Source organism: Prosopis cineraria, unplaced genomic scaffold, assembly GCF_029017545.1.
Source record: "Prosopis cineraria cultivar Desert tree isolate PC_DT_omini unplaced genomic scaffold, ASM2901754v1 PC854, whole genome shotgun sequence".
In the NCBI taxonomy this organism is placed as follows: Eukaryota; Viridiplantae; Streptophyta; class Magnoliopsida; order Fabales; family Fabaceae; genus Prosopis; species Prosopis cineraria.
Genome location: NW_026556179.1, coordinates 32,463 through 39,056, shown reverse-complemented (window position 1 = coordinate 39,056; position 6,594 = coordinate 32,463). Strand labels below are relative to the sequence as shown.

Here is a 6,594-nt window from a genome sequence, read left to right as displayed (position 1 = left end):
AATATTATTCATTCTATTAAAAAATATAAGACATTTTTAATTGAATTTCACCCCAATAAAGTAATTATTTATTTTTAAACTAACCTCATCTTTTCATATTTACCCCTATTAAATACCCTATAATAAATATAAAGTTACTATCAATAGGAGTATTTTAAAAAAAAGACACAATGGTATATCTCGAAAGACTAAAAATACCTTACATTTTTTATATCCAACTCCTCAAAAAATACCTTATATTTTGAATGGATTCATAGATTGTGCTCAGAACACAGAAAGATGGCTAATTTTATTAAGTTTAAATTTAAATTTTTGCCATAAATTTAAAAATTTTAAACATGGAAGGAGGAAAGACGCACTTGGCATCCATGAATTTTTGAAAGATGATTATATGTTCAGGTTGTGTGATTGGATTTAAAAGTTCAACCTTCCGGCAAGATTAAAAGATAAAATAATATGTTAAACTTTATAATTTTTTGAGTAAGTCAACCTTCATATTTAATTAGCAAGTCACAATGACGGAGGAACAGTAATTGATCGTTTATTCATGTGTTGATTTATCATCATCATTAATCATTAATATTACCCACATACTATTTAAGAAGTGAAGTAGTTGGATTGGAAGAGAGAACGCATGGCTACGCGGTTTATTAGTTTCATTCGTAAGCCCATGGAATGGACTGTGGAGCCACTCATTTGATTTCTGTACTGATGTTGAAGAAAACAGTAAAAATTTGTAGGAGGAGAATCGAAAGCGAAAGAAGAAGAAGAAGAAGAGATGCCAAGTCCCAAACACGGGGACTAACCTGATATATCTTAATCCTCACTCCTGCTCTTTGCCTTTTCCCTCTCTTCCCAGGGCAACATTTTAGCGCATTCATTTACGATCCGTTATCTTATTCTTTTTTTTCTCATTGTCTCTTATTCTCTCTCCTCTTTTCTACTTGTCTCTTTATCTCTCCCTCTTCATGGATTTCGACTAGCATTGCACCATAAGCCCCGCCTCACTCTTCATTTACACATCTGCAATTTTACCTGTAAATTTATCTAACTTCTACTCTCATGATTACTTCCTTTATAACGTTGCTCTCTCACTTCTGTTTCTCTTACTTTGTTCTTTCTTCAAGGTTTTGGATCCTGATCTGCAATGACGCTTAAGCGGTCGCTGCCCGGCAGCAGGACTCGCGGCAATGGATCTCGTTTTCCTGTAGTGGCTTTCACTCTCATCTGCTTTCTTGCGCCCTTGATTTTCTTCTTCGGCCGAGGGCTTCAAACTCCGGGTTCGTTCTTGTGCTCCATCAGTTCTCTTCTAAACTCTTGATTGTCATTTAAGGCATTTCAGCCGAAGTGTTAACTTGCAGATCTCCGCATAACAATGGTGTTGGGAGTTATTGATTGAGAAGTATTATGATTTTTTTGGGTTAGCATTTCTTTTGTATTTGGTTTCGTGTGAAAGAGTTTTCTAAAGGAGACGAGGTTCAGATACCTTCCTTAGTGTTACTTATTTTCAAACCACAGACATGAGAGTGATAAGGCAGTGAAAAGAGAAAGCGTTTGGTGGTTTGTATTGCAAGATCTCTGCTACTGGGAGCTGGCTTCCGCTTTTTATGGTAGTCAAAGAAGCATTTATTTTTCCTTTACCATTTTGATAGGATGATGCCGTGAGAATGAATTGAGTATGATATGTCAAAAATGTGAAAGGGAAAAGGGGGGAAACTAGATAATTCTCATGTTAATGATGAGCTGATTCTCTTGTTTTTGTTTCTGAATTTTGTATTTATGTACCATATTCATTTCAGAAATCATATAAATGTTTGTTTGATTGCTCCTTTCATGCTTGTCCATAAAGGACTCTAATTGACAACTTTCGATGATTGCTGAAGGTATTTGTGATGGCAGCCAACTTGACATCCTAGATTTATTTGGTTATTCATTCTTGTTACAAGGTTTCCTTTACTTAAATTATGACACTTGGCAATGCACTTAGTGAGCATGTTAGGTGTTTTCAAGTATTCTTTTGGGCCTGTTATATTTTGTTGAAAGTTAATGGGGTTTATTTGTGTTCTTTCTGAGCAAATATAGAGGGTTTATTTGAAAGTTAATGACGTATACACTAGTGGGTTGTTGTGAACTTAATAACAAGCTAAGCTTAGTATTCTTTTGTAGAAATAGTTATAGTTTATAATCTTGCTGGTCCTTATCCTGGAATGATTGGTAGCTTCTTCTGAGCAGAATTGGTCTACTGGAGAAAAGCAAACACTATTTAACAGACTCATCTTTCAGTTCCAGTCACTCTTACTCTTGGGATGGCATACTATTAAGATTAACTTTTATGCATATCTTACTACCTATGATGGTTGATTGTGGTCACGTTGTCTACACCATTTATGGTAGATCTACATTTTCTATGGGCTTTTGTTTGTGCTTTGGATTTTTGGCTATCAAACTGGTTTCTCATTCCCCTAGGTGACTCCAATTGAAACCAACTGTGTTATTGGGCTTCTTTTCCTTTCTTTCAATAATGGGTTTAATCTTTATTGTCTTTGTATGGCATTCGATATTGGTTTTTGTTTTATATTGTATGTAGAAGTAGCAACGGCAATATTCTTTAACAACTCGTTGCATGTTTTGCATTGCTTTGGCTTATGGCAAAAATAACGGGATTAAAGTGGGCATTCAATTAAAAATTAGAACGACTAGTCAAGTTGATATTGTGTTGATGGAAAATGTGAAGAGATTGGGGAAGACGTTTCATTCTCCATCAGTGTTGGCACTTTTACTGAGAAGGATGGGTGCTTGCATTTTGGCGCCAAATTTTATATCATACATCATTTGTCAAATATCTTCACTGTTTTTCCCCTGGTCTAAAGTGTGTGTCAATCATATCATATGGTTTATTAAAGATGCTGAGAAACCCTTAACTACACTGAAATATCTGCGCATATAATTTTTTATAATTTTCTTAGACGAATTTGTATAGATATACTCCATCTGGTTCTGAATACCCTTATTAATTACGCTAAACCCACTATCATGTTATTTCTACCATCTCTTGCTACCCCTGCGTCACAGTTTCCCATATAGGCATGTATGGAAAAAAAGTATTCAGTGCTCCAACAATCCTACGAGGTGACTAATAAAAAGGACCAAAGATATCATGTTTCCATAGACATTAGCGTGGATATGTCATTATATGTAAGTATTGAAAAGTTCTAAGTCAATCTAATTACATGAAATGCTTTGTGCAGAACAAGAAGATATTTCAGCTGTTCCAAGCAAACAGGTCTGCTTTAAGCATTTTTGTTCTTATTGGACATGCAACTAATTAGTGGATATGGTTTATAATGTTCACCATAAAGCTAGTGGTTGACTCTTGCAGGTTGCCAAATGGAAAGAAAGTCATACGTTGCAGGACTTGAAATCACATTTCTCAAAAGAGGTAAATACGAGATGATTATGATTCATTCTTGATCCATATCTTCAATTTCATTCTTTCTGGTGAATTTTACCTCCCAGCTTTTGATTTATTTTACATTCTAGGTTCTTGATGCTATTATGGACAGTGCAGATGATATGGGGCCTCTGAGCCTTGACAATTTCAAAAAAAAAACAATTTTTCTGCTTCATGGAGAGTTGTTGGGCAAAGATTTCAAATATAACGCCTAAGGTAAGCAAAAGCGTTCTGGTTCTTCCTCAGATTTGAGCTTACTCGCATGCTTGTACAAAATTGACATTTATGTTCATTGCTACTAATCTCTTTCTGCTTCTTACATTTTTCCTTGCATTGAAAATAGTTGAGCCAACCAATACTGCATGCCAGACAGGAAATACCAAAGGCTAAGGAAGGAAAATCTTCAAGTAGTTTCAAACACTATGTCATCTGATATGATCATGTTGTAGTCTGATCTGCTATCTCATATGATGTTTCATTAATGCAGATGATTATGCTCGGTGGAATGATAGCCCTGCACAAGTAGCTCGAAGGGTGAGCCTCTCCAGAAACTTTGCTTGTTTCACCTTTAATATGATGGAGGGAATATGTTTGATTTCTTTATTAACTGCAGCAACTGATGGAGAAAAGGCGTGAAAAGCGTGCTGCAGATTTGGTAAAAAAAGATGATGAAGCTATTGTGAAAATTGAAAATGCAGCTATTGAGCACTCCAAATCAGTTGACTCAGCAGTTCTGGGTAAATATAACCTTTGGAGGAAAGAAAATGAGAATGAAAATGCTGACACTACAGTACGGCTGATGCGGGACCAAATGATCATGGCTATGGTCTATTCAAGCATTGCTAAGACCAAGAACAACCTTTTAATGCGCCAACAACTGCAGTCTCAGCTTAGAGAGAGTCAGCGTAGTTTAGGTGAGGCAACATCTGATGCTGAGCTACCTCACAGGTAGGATTATGCTTTTGGCTGTGTTTTTTCTTTGAAGCTCATGTCTTGCATGCCTAATTGATTGTCTAATTTATTTCTAGTGTAAATGAGAAAATCAAGGCTATGGGCCAAATTTTGTCAAAAGCAAGGGAGCAGTTGTATGACTGTAAGCTTGTAACTGCAAAGTTGAGGGCAATGCTGCAAACAGCTGATGAGAAAGTTAGGGGCTTGAAAAAACAGAGTACATTCCTCAGTCAGACGGCTGCCAAGACCATTCCTAATGCCATTCACTGCTTATCTATGCGATTGACCATAGATTACTACCTCCTTCCTCCTGAGAAGAGAAAGTTCCCTAAGAGTGAGAATTTGGAGAATTCAGGTCTTTACCATTATGCTTTATTCTCCGACAATGTATTGGCAGCATCTATTGTTGTCAATTCAACTGTAATGAATGCCAAGGTGAATCAGATTGCCTTTTAGCATACAAGCGTGTGCAGCTATGTCTTTTATGTCTGTTTTTTTTTCTCCTCTTTGTAGATTATTAATACTTTTGTTCCTGGACAGTTGGACTGTGGGATTTACTTGCATCTGCGATTTAATAAATCATATCATTTCTGGCTTCATTTTCTTCACTTTTTACGTTCTTAAAGAGTCTTTTACATTGCAGGATCCTTCGAAGCATGTCTTTCATCTAGTCACTGATAAACTAAATTTTGGAGCCATGAATATGTGGTTTCTGTTGAATCCTCCCGGAAAAGCTACAATCCATGTTGAAAATGTTGATGAATTCAAGTGGCTGAACTCATCCTACTGCCCAGTTTTGCGGCAACTTGAATCTGCTACAATGAAAGAGTTTTACTTCAAGGCAGGCCATCCAACAACGCTTTCATCTGGTGCTTCTAATCTGAAGTACAGGAACCCAAAGTATCTCTCAATGCTCAACCATCTGAGATTCTACCTTCCTGAAGTATATCCAAAATTGGATAGGATCCTTTTTCTCGATGATGACATTGTCGTCCAGAAGGATCTGACTGGATTGTGGTCCGTGGATCTTCATGGGAAGTAAATGGTGCTGTTGAAACCTGTGGTGAGAGTTTTCACCGGTTTTGACAAGTATCTTAACTTTTCAAACCCGCATATTGCAAGAAATTTTGATCCAAATGCTTGTGGTTGGGCATACGGCATGAACTTTTTTGATCTGAAGGTGTGGAAAAAGAAAGATATCACTGGTATTTATCACAAATGGCAGAACATGGTAAGCATTTTGACACATCGTTGTTTCTTTTCACACACACATAAGATTGCTGCAAATTATAAGGAAATCTTTTCCTGATCAATATTCGTGTCTTGTGTTCCAGAATGAAGGCAGGACTCTTTGGAAGCTGGGTACATTACCTCCCGGGCTAATCACATTTTATGGGCTGACTCATCCGCTAAATAAATCATGGCATGTACTTGGTTTGGGATACAATCCCAGTGTGGGTCGAAAAGAGATACAGAATGCAGCAGTTATACACTACAATGGAAATATGAAACCATGGTTAGACATTTCCATGGCAAAATATCGGCCTTACTGGACCAAGTATGTCAAATATGATCATCCCTATCTTCGGAACTGTAAGTTCAGTGAACGAAGGTGATGACTAAGGTTTAAAGGTACACGGAGGAAAGCTAGCCTTTTCTTCAGCCCTCCTCTCTTCCTTCCCCTTGTTAGCTTCAGTGCCGTGTCCGAGATAAAGTGTCTTAGAAGGGATAGGGTTAATCCTTGTGTTGTTTTACATTAACATCATTTCCTCTCTCTGTAGCATTGATTTTTGTTTGCAATTCATTTGATTTGTTTACAGTAGCCTCACCCGTTTGAAGCAAGGTACATGAATAGAAGATACCTTGTTGACTTGAAAAAACTTCTCATTGTATCATACTCTGGAGCTACGACAGGATTGGGCATTCAAAATTATAAAATTTCTGCATTCTTTGAAAACGAGCCTTCGTTTTTATTTTAATCAAATTATGCACCATGCGTGTATAACAACTCTTCCAATTGTTGGATGTATGTGAGTATTATCCGGGAGAAATATTTTCAGCCTTTTACTTGTGGAAATTGCCGATGGGCTCTTGGTTTTTGAATGCTGACTACTGAATGTGTATGTAAGTTATAACAAATTTCTTGTTAATTTACTGTAGGAGTAAAATTCGGGCACCTTGTTTTCAATCTT

General features: G+C 36.8%; 1 pseudogene; it reads left to right on the top strand.

Moving 5' to 3' along the window:
• Positions 1 to 903: 903 nt before the first annotated feature.
• Positions 904 to 6,359, top strand: LOC129298580 (polygalacturonate 4-alpha-galacturonosyltransferase-like; annotated as a pseudogene).
• Positions 6,360 to 6,594: the final 235 nt, after the last annotated feature.